The 17,761-nt window shown below is 39.8% G+C and overlaps 2 non-coding genes across 2 annotated transcripts; both read right to left on the reverse strand.

Annotated features, from left to right (window-relative positions):
• Window positions 1–11,369: 11,369 nt before the first annotated feature.
• trnam-cau (transfer RNA methionine (anticodon CAU)) lies at window positions 11,370–11,442 on the reverse strand. The gene has a single exon. It is a non-coding gene; the product is annotated as a tRNA-Met (tRNA).
• A 1,280-nt stretch (window positions 11,443–12,722) lies between these two features.
• trnam-cau (transfer RNA methionine (anticodon CAU)) lies at window positions 12,723–12,795 on the reverse strand. The gene has a single exon. It is a non-coding gene; the product is annotated as a tRNA-Met (tRNA).
• Between the last annotated feature and the right edge of the window lie 4,966 nt (window positions 12,796–17,761).

A 17,761-nucleotide genomic window follows, 5' to 3' on the forward strand; every position in this document is an offset into this window, starting at 1 on the left:
CAAATCATTACATGAGATGACCTAGATACACGTACATTTACTGTGAGCATCGTAAGAACTTAAGTAGCTTGCGAACAGGTTCATTGAGCAATGGAAGAGTCAGGAGACAGCGAAGCAGGTTTGAAATCAGGACTTTAATTTCTTTCACGAACATACGACGGTCACCGCCGTAGAAATGTAAACAAAACAATATCACACTCAGTCTGTGGCGCTTTCTGGATCCACTCCCTCTCGACACTTGGCGTCCCTTTAAATGTCTCTCTCCGTATCACTACAGCAAGACACAGGTGTTAGAGATAATTACAAACCAGGTGACAAGCCTTACCGCTCTCTCTCTCCAGCAGACCGACTCACGACCACGCCCCCCATGCCACATAGCTGTATAACGCAGGGTTAAGAATATAGGGGATGTGAACATTTTATATTTCAAAACTTTATATTTAAAGACAGAACACATGCACGTTTGTTACGATCGTTTAACTTTTTATTTATAATCTATTTATTGTCTACTTTAACAGTGATAATGTTACATCTAAATATGGAGTTTACATTTTTTCTTTAGAAGACAACATACTATGGTATAGACAATTATAATCTATAAAGTAAACATAAGAATCAATCAATAGTCCAATCAATTGAGAGAGAAAAAACTGCAGATGCTGGCTATGTTAGCGTGTATGGCTAATAAATCCACCGCTTTAACTGATCTCTAACTTCTTTATCTGACACAAATGCTGTTAAAGCACATTTAATGCTAATTAAATAAAAGGAAACAATCAACTTTATATACCCGAGATCCACCTGCATGCCTGTGCTCAGCCATGATGTTTGATCCGTGTCTCAAGCTAATGATGTAACTTCCAGGGAGGCATCACTGAGCCCGTTGTAGACGCCCCAATCCCCTGACTCCACCCCCACGTCAAAACAGTGCCATAAAGTGAAACGCAGAGAAAAGTGAAGCGCAAAGGCAAAACGGTATCACGAGCTCACACGTGATGGAAATGCAGATTAAAAGGAGCATTGCAAAGAAAAAGATGTGTGGCAAAATCATTGCTGCCTAAAAATCTGTTGCAGAGATAAAAAAAGGATAAAAGTTCTTTAGTTTCTTTTACAACAGTCATTGATTTTTGCAATTAATTATATCTTGGTTTTTGCTATATTTTATTTATATTTTGCAATTCTTTATTTTTGTTTGCAAAACTTTCTATTTTTCTCTCGATACTTTATTTTACGTTTGTGATACTTAATTTTTGTTTTTTAAAAAAAAATTTTTTTTGCTCAATACTTTTTTTGTTTTGCAAAACTTTATTTTATTTTGCAATACTTTATATTTTTGCAAATATATGTGGCATGGAATTGATCCCATAGGCAAGTAGTCTCCGGATGCTGATCTCAGAGCTTCCACGCTGGACACCCATTTCTTGCATCTTTACTGAGATCTCATGATATGGCATTCCATTCATAAACATGTCCTCAATAAAAGACATGTATGGTTCGAGTGCCATTTGAACTGGAAAGTTTGACCAACTGGGACCGAACCCTACGCTTTTGGCGCTCAGCGACCTACTCCTTTGAAACTATCCACTGCGCATGCGCGAAACAGAATTGATTCCACCGTGGGAAATAGGAAAACAAATAAAGAAAAATAAAGACAACGTATATTCGACCCATTATTTCGTTTTGGTTTCCTTGTTTATTATATTTCCCGTTTCGAGCTGAAAGCAATCAAACGAACGAAAATTTTCATATTTGGTTCATACAGAAAAACAGAAAAACAAAACATTGATTCGTTATTTCGTTTTTGGTTTGCCAGATTAAATGGAATAATCGAATGATCGGATGATACACGGACCTAAAATAGTTTAAAATGGCTTTCCAATTATCAAGATATTTTAATACAATTTATTAAATTTTCCATTGTCTTTGATAGACTGTGAAAGATTATAGAAAGGTACGTTTAAGTTGCACTCAATGAACTTCAAAGCTCTCCTTAATTAAGAACGTTTTTACGAACTACAATGCTTTTGGGAAACACGTCTCACACCCTGTCTACACTGGATGCAAGCGGCGCGGCGCGTCGCGTCAAAAACAATAGAACCCTATTATATTCATTGATGCTGTCTACACTGGAACCGTCCATCGTCGCGCTGACAATAAACGCATGTCACGTTCCATTTTAGGCAGCACACGCTAGCGCTACAACACAACTTAAAAGATTTAGAACAGTGGTATTAAATTAATTCTGATTGGCTGATAACCACAGCAAATTTAATTTTCTTTCCAAAATTCAAATCTTTCCGAATAGCTTACAACCCATTGTTTTTGTCGCAGACATGCATGAATTTGTTAGAGGTTTCGAAGTCTGTTGTTTTTTTTGTTTTGTTTTGGTGAGTTGTCGCCCTCTGGTGGACTGTTTGCTCAATCTAACTCAAGCCAAATGATTTAAATGCATGTAATTAATAAAGTTGTCTAATATAAGGCTATGTATCACATGCACATCAATAGATCTTGTAGCCTAATTAAACGTTATACTGTGTTAGCTTCGTGTTTTGTTAATTTAGACCCATCACGTCGCATGCGCAGACTGCTGAGACTGTCTATTCAAAACAATTTTAAAATCAGCATTATGACAAAAATACTGTCGATTGATCTTAACTTGAACCCGGCATATTCATTTTAAGACAGAGGTGAAAACCTAAAGAAAATTACCTTTTCAGGCACTATAGGTAGTCGTAATGTAGGGTGTGTGCTATTGCAGTTTCCCAGAGTGAATGTGTTTCTGTTTTCCTGTGTTTTGGCTTTTTTTCTGTTAGTAATTGGTAAACTATTTGCAAAATGGAAAAAGTACTTTTTGCCATATTGACCCATGGAAATACTGTGATTTAGGGACATATCAAAGTACTACTATCCAACACCATCTGATCTATGTTTTAGTAGCCTAATCCTTTGTTTGTTTGTTTGTTTGTTTGTTTGTTTGTTTGTTTGTTTGTTTTGGACATAATAGTACTATTGTAACCCTGTACATGCTCTCTCTCTCTACCTAATGTTTACAGTGTCCCTCTAATTAAATATGTGTATATCATAGTAAAAAAAATAGAGGTGGAGTGGTGTTGGTGCAGTGGTCTAAAGCACATAACTGGTAAACTGGTCATCAGAAGGTTGCTGGTTCTATCCACACAGCCAACCATTGTGTCCTTGAGCAAGGCACTTAACTCCAGGTTGCTCCAGGGGGATTGTCCCTGTAATAAGGGCTCTGTAAGTTGCTTTGGATAAAAGCGTCTGCCAAATGCATAAATGTAAAATGTAAATGTAACTAATATACACAGATACATTTGAATAAAAAAGGGTAATTAAAATATGGGGAATACAAGTGGAAATAAAATTATTAGATCAAATGTTGTATTGTATCAATGGAACATGAAGTAATAAAATAAAAAATACAAATAAATATGATTAACAAATCAAATAACAATGATAAATAAACCCATTTCTGATTGAAGTGGTTTAACCAGATACCCACACTTTATTCGGTAGTGTAAGTACAAAAAAAGGAAAGTCATCTGGAGGTGTGCCGGGTACAATGGGGCTAAAGGCACCCCTTAAGGAAATGTAGCTTTTTTTCTGGACACAAAATAAATCATCACAGAAGTTTGTTTCGATTCAAATTCAGTAAAAAAAAAAAAATAAAAAAAAGGATGTGAGAGGGAGCCTGCTAAATATATGTCGGCTATTGACATTGGTTGTTAGTGTTTCCGAAAACTCATTTGTTTTGTCGCAGACATGCATGTATTTATTAGAGGTTTCGAAGTCCATTTTTTATTTTGTGGTGAGTTGTCTCTCTCTAGTGGACTGCTAGTTTGCTCAATCCAACTCAAGCCAAGTTATATAGATGCTTGTAATTAATAAAGTTATCTAATATAAGGCTAGGTATCACATGCACAACAATAGAGCATTTAGCATCATTTCAAATGTACCAAGTGTTATGATGAGACATGTTGGGTATTGTGTGTGTGTGTGTGTGTGTGTGTGAGCGTGTATTTATCACTTTGTGGGGACCAAATGTCCCCATAAGGATAGTAAAACCCGAAATTTTTGACCTTGTGGGGACATTTTGTCGGTCCCCATGAGGAAAACAGCTTATAAATCATACTAAATTATGTTTTTTGAAAAGGTAAAAATGCAGAAAGTTTTCTGTGAGGGTTAGGTTTAGGGGTAGGGTTAGGTTTAGGGGATAGAATATAAAGTTTGTACAGTATAAAAACCATTATGTCTATGCAAAGTCCCCATAAAACATGGAAACACAACTGAGTGTGTGTGTGTGTGTGTGTGTGTGTGTGTGTGTCTCTCTCTCTCTCTCTCTCTCTCTCACTCTGTCACTCACGCAGGTTGTACCGCCCTAATTGAAAGTGTCAGTAACGTGCCCCGTGGTTGGTCAGGATGGAACTGCGCGTCTTTTAAAAGAAAGGAAGGAACGTGGATCTGGAGAGGGTCAGTCATTTAAAACCTATCTGCGATGCCATTACATCCCTAGGGAAGGCGGAAAACCTCTGAGGTGCACTACTTGAGCTGGTTTTTCTTGAGGAAGAATGGCGGCGGAAGGGAGGAAAGTGTGGGGAGAAACATTGGATGACGATAATGAACAAGAAATGGATTATCAAGAAGTAAGGTATAATAAAAGGAAGAAAAAGAGCAGCATGGGTGATGGATCTGATTGTGAACGAGCAATTAATAAAGTAAAACAAACGAGAAGTGAAGCTGATAAAGAAGAGGAAAGAGAAATCAAGGTCCTAATTACTTTTGCTAAGCAGTCAGAACAACAAACTCATCCTGTTAAATTATCAAAAGCAATTGAGAAAGAGATAGGAGTTGTGAAAGCTGTAGCTTGTCTAAATAATGGAAGAATAATGATTAAATGTAAGGATGAAAAGCAAAAACAAAAAATTCTGAAAATGAAAACGCTGGCAGGAGGAAAGATATCATGCACAGAAATAGGTAATGGAGTCAGAGGGGTTATCTCAGGAGTACCTCTTAATGTAAGTGTGGATGATATTAAAGGAAATCTAAGTGGAGGCACAGTTATCTCTACTAGAAGACTGCAGATGTGGAAAGACAACAAAAGGTGTGAAAGTCTGAGTGTGATGATTCTGTTTGAAGGGAGTAATTTGCCCACAAGAGTGAAGCTAGGATTTGTTAGCTTCTTGGTGCGAGAGTTCATACCTCCACCTTTGAGATGCTTCAAGTGCCAACGGATGGGACATACTGCAAATTCTTGTAAAGGGAGAATGCGGTGTGTAAAGTGTGGGGGAACATGAATATGGCAAGTGTGAGGAGGGCATAGTGATTAAATGCTGTAACTGTGGCGGTGGACATAGCGCAGCATACGCAGGATGTCCTGTACAACAAGAAGCCCGCGAAGTTCAAAAAATAAAAACTGTGCAAAATTTAACATATGCAGAAGCTATGCGTAAGGTAAAAGACAAAAGTAAAGCTGAACCGAAGGTAAATAATGTGCCAGGAAAAAGGATGGAATCCTATTCTCAGAGAGAAGTGAATCACGAGAGGAATGAGCCAGATCTGCATATCACAGTAAACAAAATTGACTTTGTGGCATTCATTTGTGCGGTGGTGAATGGCACTTCACAAGTGGAAAAGCGATCTGATAAATTAAGGATTATCGTAGGATGTGCTAATAAATTTCTCAAGTTAACAGGAGTTTCAGCAGAGGAGGTGCATGGGATTTTGAAAGCGGAGGAAGGAACTGCTGCCATGGGTATGACTCAGAGTAATAATCCTTAGCTGGACGATGTCTTTCCTACTACTACATTGGAACGCTAGGAGTTTAATAGCAAATGGTCAAGAATTTAAAAAACATATATCAGAAATGGAAAAGACACCAGACATCATGTGCATTCAAGAGACATGGTTAAACAATTCTTTGGACTTTAAGATCAATGGATATGTAGTAGAGAGGAAAGACAGAGTAACTGGAAGAGGGGGCGGGTGTGCAACATTTATTAAAGAAAATATAATATATAAGAGAATAAACACAAGTAATAATGTAGAATGTGTAAGTATAGAAGTAACGGGGAGATATGAAGGAATTAGAATTTCAAACTTTTATAACCCATGCAAAGAAATAAATAATAGTATTCTAGAAGATGTGATGGGTGAGTCACAGGGTAAAGTCATTATATGTGGGGATTTTAATGCACATAATGGTCTATGGGGTAGTAAGAGTACAGACAATAATGGGTTAGTTGTAGAAGAATTTATAGAAGAACACTCATTAGTATGTTTGAATGATGGGAAATCAACAAGAATGGATATCGTTAAAGGCGGCTTGTCATGTTTGGATCTCACAGTAACATCAGCTGCATTAGCAGGTAAGTGCACTTGAGCGTACAAGAGGATAATTTGGGCAGTGATCACTGGCCTATAGTCTGTGAGATTCAGAGTGCAGTACAAAAGCAAAGTTTTAACCAGTGTGCAAGGTGGGGATTTAAACAGGCAAAATGGGAGGAGTTTTGTGTGTTGTGTGAAGAAAATTTTAAAAATATGAAGATGGAAGGGAGTATTGAGGAGAGATATAAAAAAGTAGTAAGTGAAATTATTTTAGCAGCGAACCTATCTATTCCATTAATAAGAGGCAATGGAAACAGAAAGAAAAATGTTCCATGGTGGTCTGAAGAATGCACCGTGGCAATTAAAGAAAGGAATAAGGCATTCCGGGTTTTAAAAAGGTTAATAACTCAAGATACAGTAATAGATTATCAGAAAAAAAGGGCAGCTGCAAGAAGGGTAATTAAAAGCGCAAAGAGGAAAGCATGGCAGGAGTTCTGTAACACAACTGGGAGAGAGACTGGAATGCATGTGGTATGGAGAATGATAAGGAAAATGAATGGTATTAATACTCACAAACAAGTTCCTGTAATTGAGGAAGATGGAAAGGTGGCCAGAACGGATAAAGAAAAGATAGAAATATTGGCCAAAACATTTGCTAAAGTCCATAGCATTGAAAACTTGAGTGATGCGTTTTTAAAAAGAAGACAAGAGTTAAATAAAATGTATGAGAATGTTTGTAAGAAAAAACAAGAAATTGATAGTAACATGGATGATGATTTTAATCTCTTTGAGCTAAAAATTGCTATTAGTAATTCAAAGGATACAACACCAGGAAGAGACATGATAAGCTATAGTATGTTAAAAAACTTACCGGATGTAGCCATTAAAGTAATACTGGATGTATATAACCAGATATGGAGTGAAGGCACCTTACCCAAAGAGTGGAAAAATGCAATAGTGATACCAGTAGCAAAACCAGGTAAAGATGCAACAAAATCTAGTAGTTATAGGCCAATTGCTCTTACATCTACATTATGTAAGGTGATGGAAAAAATGATAGTAAGAAGATTAAATTATTTTTGGAGAAAAATGAGATTTTGTCATCAGCCCAAAGTGGGTTTAGGAGGAAAAGATCTACAATGGATGCTTTGTTATTATTCGAAAGTGAGGTTAAAAAAGCTTTAGCAATGAAAGAATTTCTTGTTGCTGTTTTCTTCGATATTGAAAAGGCATATGACACTTTATGGAGGGAGGGACTATTAATTAAGCTAGATAAAATCGGAGTAGGGGGGAGAATGTACAACTGGATATTGGATTTCTTGTTTAAACGTACATTTCAGGTTAGGATAGGGTAAGAAATCTCAACAATGCATGATATTCTAAATGGGACTCCTCAAGGAAGTGTAATCAGTCCAATTTTATTTAACATAATGATTAATGATATTTATGAAAGAGTTAAACCAAGTATAGGGAAGGCACTGTATGCAGATGATGGTGCAGTGTGGAAAAGAGGTAGGAACTTAGGGAATGTAGTCAAAGGAATAGAAGAATCAATAAACGAAGTTGAAAGGTGGTCAGTGGAATGGGGTCTAAAATTTTCAGTATTAAAGACCCAATATATGGTTTTTACTAAGAAAAGAAAAAATGGAACAATTGACTTTGGAATTATATGGTCAATTATTAGAAAGAGTGACAGAATTTAAATACCTTGGACTAATATTTGATGGAAAATTAACATGGAATAGACATATTAAGAAAATTGAGAACAAGTGCAAAAGAGTAATAAATTGCATGACTTCAATAGCCAAATATGAGTGGGGAGCAAGGAAAAGCGCACTACTACATGTATATCAAGCCTTAATACGGTCTAGTTTAGATTATGGGTGTGCAGTGTATGGTGGTGCAGCAAAATCAGAGCTAAAGAAGTTGGACAACGTACAGGCTAGGGCACTTAGAATCTGTTGTGGAGCAATAAGATCAACCCCTCTAGATGCCATCAGGGTTGAAATGGGGGAGATGCCACTAGATTTAAGAAGGGAAAAGCTTACAATGATGTACTGGGTTAATGTGCAGGGTTGTAATAAGAGTCATTGTACACGAGCAATTTTAAATGACTGTTGGGAATATAAGAAGAATAATGGGAATAGTTTTGGATGGAAGTATATACAATGGGTTAAGGAATGTGGTCTGGAAAATGTAGTTATTTGTCCCAATATGCCATTAAAAGGGGTATCAGTGTGGAATATTCCTGAACCTAATGTTGAAATGAGATTGCTGGAGGATCGGGAGAAAGCAGAAGGAAGATATACTAATAGTTATGAAATCAATGGTTTTATGAGAGAACATTTTTATTCTTGTATACAGATCTATACAGATGGATCTAAAGACCCAGTCGAACAAAAAGTTGGAGTAGGAGTATATATTTCAAAATTTGAGACAAAAATAAGTTTAAGGTTGAGTGATAAAATGTCTGTATATTCAGCAGAACTAACAGCTGTAATAGTAGGACTGCAGTGGTTAGAGCAGACTAAGCCAAATAGGATGGCGACTGTAATTTGCTCAGATTCTGCATCAGCACTTAAAAGTATATTGTCAACAAAAACTGACAGAGAAGACCTGATAGTAGAAATGTATAAATTATTATATAGGCTGAACATAGAGGGTATAATTGTATACTTTTGTTGGGTGCCGGCACATATTGGGATAGTAGGAAATGAAATTGCGGATAAATTAGCAAAAGAAGCGTTAAGGAAAGACTTGGTAGATATTAAGATACCTTTAGGAAGAAATGAAGTTAGATCAATAATTAATAGAGAAATAATAAGATTATGGCAACAAAGATGGGAAAGTAGCAGTACAGGTAGGTGGTATTATAGTATTGTAAAATCAGTAGGGAAAAAAGAATCGTGCTATGGAAGACATAGAAAGGAAGAGGTAATGATTTCTAGACTAAGGATGGGTCATACAGGGTTAAAATCAACACTGGCATTAATGGGAAAGCATGGAAATGGTATGTGTGATGAATGTGGTATTATTGAAACAGTAGAACATGTGTTTTTTAACTGTAGTAAATATGAAGAACAGCGTAGTGGTCTTTTTAGTAATATAAAGAACAGGCCAGTGAGTATCATGGACCTATTGGGAAAGGGTTTGAGTGATAGACAGAGGTTTAAGGACGTGATAACATTTTTAGAGCTTACAGGTCTAGATCACAGGATCTAGAGCCTGAGGAGGAAGAGCAAGCTCAGATCATCCTGGAGATTGAGGAGCTCAGTGTGGAAGCTGGAGGAGCTGAACACGCAGCGTCAGCTCAAGATCGGGCTCTGATACTCTGGGATGGTAAAAGTTTTTTTATTTTTTTTTTATATCAGATCCATTACTCATGTGCGCAAAGTATACAGTAGGTGGCGGTAATACTCCAAAGGAGTGAACGGCCATAAAACGAGAAGAAGAAGAAGAAGAAGAAGGATCTGGAGAGTGATATTGGAATGTTGTTTATTGCGTGTCTTTGTTGTGTTTGTAGGAAAGAGAATTAAGTCCGTGTAGTGACTTTTATAAGTAGGCCTACTGTGTTATTTATTTTTCTCTCAACTTATTCCCCTTGATTTGTTCTTTTTCCATTTCTGTTAAGTTTTCTGTACACGGTTTTTCTTTTAACACTCAACCTGGTTGAGTATTTTTGTTGGTTATTATAATTATTGTAAATGTCACTGCGTTTCAGCATGGAAGCCATAGGGGTTGGGGTGCCATTTTTTTCTTTATTGTGAACATTATATTTTCTCTTGTTTTTTGGCTAGTAAGGGAGTCAGTTTAGTCTCTGTATTTTGTTGAAATGTTTCTTTGTTTTGATAGGATAATCATTTTCTCTAAAACTAGGTAGGACCTAGTTTTAGTTTTGTTTGTTATTTTGGCTCTGACCCAACCCTGAAATTAATTTGCTTCCTTTTGCTGTCTTGTGCTGATCTTATCAGTTTGAACAACTTGTTTCAAAATAATAAAAAGAAAGAAATAAGAAGTCCAGGTGTAACAACTTTATTTAGGCTATGTTATTTTCTCGGACCCTAGACCTGGGACATAACACAAGGTCAAAAACATTTATTGAATATTAATGGAGCAACATCATTTTTGTGAAAAGAAATCATCACAGAAGGTTGTTTGGATTCAAATTCAGTATTAAAAATAAAAAAGGATGTGAGGGAGCCTGTTACCCCACACTTGGGTTAAAAGCCCCTAGGGGGTTTAAAGTGATATCGTGTAGACACTCAGGCAATAGTTATAGGGATCCATTTGTCATCTAATGCAAATAAGTTTGAGACAGCAAGGTGCTGTCAGGTGCAAGTGACAAATTAAGACTCAGCTTGCTCAAAATAACTACTTCAGAAAAAAGTCAAATATGTCCTGTTAATTTCAAACACATTTTGGCATTTTATTACAGTTCAAGTATTCTATACACAAACTAATCTCTATTATGTTTGGATGAGTCAACGTGAGCCCACTTTGAATATTTTTCATATCAGATTCCCCCCACTTAAGAAAAACAATGTGTTTAATAAGAGCCTTTAGTCCATACAACAGGGGTGCTTTTTACCCCAAATACTATCCTTACTCTTATTGGACGGTTATTGAAAAAAGTTTGATTGAATGACCTTAAACAACACAGAAAATGATACATTTGTATTTTGTCTGAAAATGGATGTTCATTAGCTATATAAATTGCAACGTTTAAAAAAGAAAAAGAAAAAAAAAAAAACGAGATCAAATTGCCTCAAAATCAACCTATAGACACCACAAGCACAAATCTCATGGAACAGGAAAATGTTGCAGTGTATATAGTGACAAACAGGTGTTTTGGAAACTGTTGTGGTCGTTTTTGTTGCTATTTTGTGTTTTGGGACAAAGTCAAATCAAAGAAGCCTTTTACTCCGTTGTGCCCTATAGTTCTGACTGTTCGAGCTTTAATGAGTGCAAGATTCAAATATGTTGCCACAAATGCTTAACTAAATTGGTGAAGTGTGAAAAGTGCGACCTGCCCCGTGCGAGGATCGAACTCACGACCTTCAGATTATGAGACTGACGCGCTACCTACTGCGCTAACAAGGCTGATATCAAAGTGGGCGGGGTATTTATTTTTAATCTTGCTCATGATTGGCTGATGACTACTGCTAAATATATGTCGGCTATTGACATTGGTTGGTAGTGTTTCCGAAAACTCGTTTGTTTTGTCGCAGACATGCATGTATTTATTAGAGGTTTCGAAGTCCGTTTTTTCTTTTGTGGTGAGTTGTCTCTCTCTAGTGGACTGCTAGTTTGCTCAATCCAACTCAAGCCAAGTTATAAAGATGCTTGTAATTAATAAAGTTATCTAGTATAAGGCTATGTATCACATGCACAACAATAGAGCATTTAGCATCATTTCAAATGTACCAAGGTCAAAAACATTTATTGAATATTAATGGAGTAACGTCATTTTTGTGAAAAGAAATCATCACAGAAGGTTGTTTCGATTCAAATTCAGTATTAAAAAAAAAATAAGTTGTGAGGGAACCTGTTACCCCACACTTGGGTTAAAAGCCCCTAGGGGGTTTAAAGTGATATTGTGTAGACACTCAGGCAATAGTTATAGGGATCCATTTGTCATCTAATGCAAATAATTTTGAGACAGCAAGGTGCTGTCAGGTGCAAGTGACAAATTAAGATTAAGCTTGCTCAAAATAACTACTTCAGAAAAAAGTAAAAAATGTCCTGTTAATTTCAAACACATTTTGGCATTTTATTACAGTTCAAGTATTCTATACACAAACTAATCTCTATTATGTTTGGATGAGTCAACCTGAGCCCACTTTGAACATTTTTCATATCAGATTCCCCCCAGTTAAGAAAAACAATGTGTTTATTAAGAGCCTTTAGTCCATACAACAGGGGTGCTTTTTTACCCCAAATACTATCCTTACTCTTATTGGACGGTTATTGAAAAAAGTTTGATTGAATGACCTTAAACAACACAGAAAATGATACATGTGTATTTTGTCTGAAAATGGATGTTCATTAGCTATATAAATTGCAACGTTTAAAAAAGAAAAAGACAAAAAAAAAAAAAAAAACGAGATCAAATTGCCTCAAAATCAACCTATAGACGCCACAAGCACAAATCTCATGGAACAGGAAAATGTTCCAGTGTATATATAGTGACAAACAGGTGTTTTGGAAACTGTTGTGGTCGTTTTTGTTGCTATTTAGTGTTTTGGGACAAAGTCCAATCAAAGAAGCCTTTTACTCCGTTGTGCCCTATAGTTCTGACTGTTCGCGCTTTAATAAGTGCAAGATTCAAATATGTTGCCACAAATGCTTAACTAAATTGGTGAAGTGTGAAAAGTGCGACCTGCCCCGTGTGAGGATCGAACTCACGACCTTCAGATTATGAGACTGACGCGCTACCTACTGCGCTAACGTGGCTGATATCAAAGTGGGCGGGGTATTTATTTGTAATCTTGCTCATGATTGGCTGATGACCGCTGCTAAATATATGTCGGCTATTGACATTGGTTGGTATTGTTTCCGAAAACTCGTTTGTTTTGTCGCAGACATGCAAGTATTTATTAGAGGTTTCGAAGTCCGTTTTTTGTTTTGTGGTGAGTTGTCTCTCTCTAGTGGACTGCTAGTTTGCCCAATATATAAGTTATATAGATGTTTGTAATTAATAAAGTTATCTAATATAAGGTTATGTATCACATGCACAACATAGAGCATTTAGCATCATTTCAAATGTACCAAGGTCAAAAACATTTATTGAATATTAATGGAGCAACATCATTTTTGTGAAAAGAAATCATCACAGAAGGTTGTTTCGATTCAAATTCAGTATTAAAAAAAAAAAAGTTGTGAGGGAACATGTTACCCCACACTTGGCTAAAAAGCCCCTAGGGGGTTTAAAAAGTCAAAATGTATTATGTTTGGATGAGTCAGCGTGAGCCCACTTTGAATATTTTTCATATCAGATTCCCCCCACTTAAGAAAAACAATGTGTTTATTAAGAGCCTTTAGTCCATACAACAGATACTACCGACTCGGTTACTAACGTAACCTCGGTTCCCTGAGAGGAGGGAACGAGTATTGCGTAAGTAGCTTACGCTATGGGAAAACTCCGTTTCTCGAGAAATATTGAAGTCTTTATGTAAAACGCATTGCAGCTGCACAGCAGAGAGCAATGAGCGAGGCAGCTCGGTCATTGGCTGTGCTGCGGCAACTGCTCGAACCAATGACGGGGCGACTCTGAACGCGCGACCAATGGGCGCGCGCCTCGCGTTCGCGCGCTCAGAGCCCGCCGAAATTAGCATAGCCAGGCTATATAATGGGAGTTCCTTTAGGTTCAATCGACTGAAGCGAACTGACCAAGCACAAGCACGGCAGCTTACGCAATACTCGTTCCCTAATCTCAGGGAACCGAGGTTACGTTAGTAACCAAGTCGTTCCCTATCGAGAGGTCTCTCCTATTGCGTAAGTAGCTTACGCTATGGGAACACCATGTAAAACGCCGTGCGTGCTGACTTCGCTCTATAAAGCCAGAGGCAGATGCCTGAGCCTTAAAGCAAAGTGATTATTCCACGAGCCAGCCAACGGCGAGCTATATAATGGGATAACACAGAGCGCCTTTGCCCCAAGGTGGGCCGCTCATTGTACAAACACAAGCACATATCTTATGTACTGAGTTTTCTATGTACTGATATGCATAAAAAAATCCTTTAAGTCGGTCAGAGACGGACCTTGTAAGGGAGGAGATAATGCTCAGCATATACATACTCCAGTCCATTCTACAGTCAGGCTGATAGAATGTTGGAATGCATTTTTCTATGTACTGATATGCATAAAAATCCTTAAGTCGGTCAGAGCGACCTTATAAGGGAGATAATGCTCAGCACATACTTTCCAGTCCATTCTACAGTCAGGCTGATAGAATGTTGGAATGCAATGAGGGACCTGTAGGTTATAAAACCTGATAAATGTCGGCGAGGCCCAGCCACGACAAATATCTTCAATGGGTATCCCACTCGACCAAGCCCACGAGGAGGCCATGCTCCTCGTAGAGTGAGCTCTGACACCTAAGGGGCATTGAAGGCCCTTGGCTTCATAAGCTAGCGCTATAGCATCCACTATACAGCACAATATTCTTTGCTTTGAGACTGCGAGACCTTTAGTGCGGCCGCCAAAGCATATGAATAATTGTTCCGTCTGTCTGAACAGGGCAGAACGTTCCAAATATACTCTGAGCACCCTGACCGGGCAGAGTAAATTAGCGTCGCTTTCGTCTGCTGGGGACGATAGCGCTGCCAGAGATATCACCTGTGCTCTGAAGGGTGTGGAGAGCACTTTAGGAATATACCCGTGCTTTGGCCTAAGGACAACTCTGTAGTCGTTAGGTCCAAATTCCAGGCAAGCTCGCTTGATGACAGCGCGTGCAGGTCGCCCACTCTCTTGACTGAGGCGAGCGCCAGCAAGAGCGCAGTTTTGAGCGAGAGCTGTTTAAGGTGAACGGTTCGGAGAGGTTCGAACGGGGCACTCTTGAGTGCGTCCAGGACTGTGGCCAGGTCCCAGATCGGCACCGAGGGGGGGCGAGGAGGGTTCATCCTCATAGCGCCTCTTAGGAAATGAATGATTAGGTCCTTTTTCCCTAATGAACATCCTTTATCAGGATTGTGTGACGCCGCTATGGCAGCCACATAGACTTTGAGCATGGAGGGTGTGCGGCCTGCCTCCAGCAGCTCTTGCAAAATGGCGAGAACACTTGGTATCTCGCACGATTTGGGGTTCAAGCTCTTGGTATCACACCAGTCACTGAACACTTTCCACTTTTGGGCATATAAGCGCCTTGTAGAGGGTGCTCGCGCCTCAGTGATGGTTCTCAAAACTCCACTGGGGAGGTTCTCGGGAACCCGTTGAGGGGCCATGCATGGAGGGCCCACAGATCGGGGCGGGGATGAAGAATCATCCCGTTGGCCTGCCTGAGGAGGTCTAGCCTCAACGGAATCGGCCATGGGGCAGATTGCATCATCTGCATCAGTTCTGGAAACCACGTTTGGTTGTTCCAGAGTGGGGCTACCAGGAGCACTGCACATCTCACTTCCCTGATCCGACTGATGACCTGAGGTAGCATCGTGATCGGGGAAAAGCATACAAGGGGCGGCTCGGCCAGACTTGGGCGAAGCGTCCGTGCTCTTTGAGAAGAAAAGGGGGCATTGCGCGTTTTCCCTGGAGGCGAAGAGGTCGACCTCTGCCTCGCCAAATTTTTGCCATAACCACTGAACCGTCAGGGGGTGGAGAGACCATTCTCCTGGGAGAACCTTGTCTCTGGACAGCATGTCTGCTCCCTGGTTCAGGGTGCCTGGCACATGCGCTGCTCTCAGCGAGCGCAGGTGGTGTTGTGACAATAAGATGAGCTCCCTGGCCATAGAGTGCAGGGAGCTCGACCTGAGTCCACCCTGGCGATTTATATACGAAACTACCGTCATGTTGTCCATTCGGACCAGGACATGTTCGTTTTTCAGGTACGGAAGCAGGGCTCTGAGAGCCAAGGCGACCGCTTTCATTTCCAGACAGTTTATATGTAGGCGCTTTTCCGGGTTTGACCAAAAGCCGGATGCAGGCCTGCCCTCGTAAAGGGCCCCCCATCCTATTTTGGAGGCATCTGTCGTGATCATTTTTCTCCGCGTATTTACGCCCAGACTCACGCCGGTTTGATACCAGTTGACGGCTTTCCAGGGCGTCAGGGCTTTTATACAGCCGTGATTCGCTCTGATCAAAAAGTGGCCCGAGCGCCACGCGTGAGTGGGGACACGGCTCTTGAGCCAGCGCTGGAGAGGACGCACGTGCAACAATCCTAGCTGGAGTACCGCTGATGCCGAGGCCATGAGACCGAGCATTCTTTGAAATCGTTTGACGGGGCGTGTGCGCCCGTTCTGAATGATGTTGCAAGGCGTCGAATAGAGAGCGCGCGCTCTGATGAGAGGCGCGCTGTCATCTGTACTGAGTCTAGCACTATCCCCAGAAAAGAGATATTCTGGCTGGGGGATAGCACGCTCTTTGCAAAATTGATTCTCAGACCCAGGCATTTTAGATGGCTGATAATCCAAGATCTGTGCGTTGTTAACTGACCCTCTGATTGTGCTATGATTAGCCAATCATCGAGGTAATTCAGTATTCGCACTCCCCGCTGTCTCAGGGGGGAAAGTGCCGCGTCCATACATTTCGTGAATGTATGGGGGGCCAATGATAGGCCGAATGGTAGTACTGTGTACTGGTATTTGTCCCTCGAAAGCGAATCTCAGAAAAGGCCTGTGATCCACGAGCGTCCTTGAGCGTCGAAGCCAGGGCAGCCAGAGCGAATTTTGACGCTCTCTGCGCTTCTGGTGTGAACGTACAATTAGAATTTTTACCTCAGTACATTTCTTCTGTGAGTTTTCTGTGTGCACTCATTTGTTTTGATTTCTCCACGAATGTAACGTTAGACGGGTGCTACCGCTTACATTTGCTAGCAGTTCAATACTAACTGTACGTTCACACCAGAAGCGGCGAGAGCGTCCAAATTCGCTCTGGCTGCCCTGCCTTCGACGCTCAAGGACGCTCGTGGACGCTCATGGACTCTCTGACGTAGTTGAAATAGGCGGCAACGTTTGTTCAGAATGCTTTGTTTTGTGAACTATATTTAAAGGGGGCCGCAATTTAAACATCCAGACATGTCGACCATTTACTTTTTGCCGACCGATCACAAGTAGCGTATATACTCATGAACTCTTTAAAATGTGAAAATAAGAAATCGATCGATGGCAGAAAGTAATTAAAATTACAGTTGTTTGTTATCAAATTAAAATACATTTGTAATAAAAACTGTGGTCTTGGTCATATATTACAGGGAAACCCGTCACGGCAATAATTCATTTCTCCATTTTATCTTCGGAACGAATGTTTGGTGGGAACCAAAGTTTACACGGTTATGTTCTCTAGACTTCGCTACAGCGGAGCACTTCTATATTCCAATAGGTTGCCGCCGAACCGCGTCACAGCTCATTACCATAATGTTGACTGCACTTGAACTTCCATCTGATGCCCACGCCGCCCAAGACTCGCCGCGCCGCTTCTCGCCGCCAAGAGACGCTGGCTGTCATTGAAAATGAATGACTTCCGGTCGATTTGACGCTCTCGCCGCCTCTGGTGTGAACGTACGGTAAGTTAACGAAGGATAAAGTGCAGTATTTACAGATGAAACTGACCTGCACTTGAAGCCCTGAACAGGTCAGTAATTTTGCAACATTTTGCTGCTTCTTCTTGGAGTGCTTTCTTTTTTTTGTCCTTTCCCTCTCTGCTCCACCTGGCCGTTTTCTCTCCATCATCGGGTGCTGCTCTCATTTTCTGTTTAACCGTTTGTCTG

Source organism: Xyrauchen texanus, chromosome 6 (assembly GCF_025860055.1).
Source record: "Xyrauchen texanus isolate HMW12.3.18 chromosome 6, RBS_HiC_50CHRs, whole genome shotgun sequence".
Taxonomy (NCBI): domain Eukaryota; kingdom Metazoa; phylum Chordata; class Actinopteri; order Cypriniformes; family Catostomidae; genus Xyrauchen; species Xyrauchen texanus.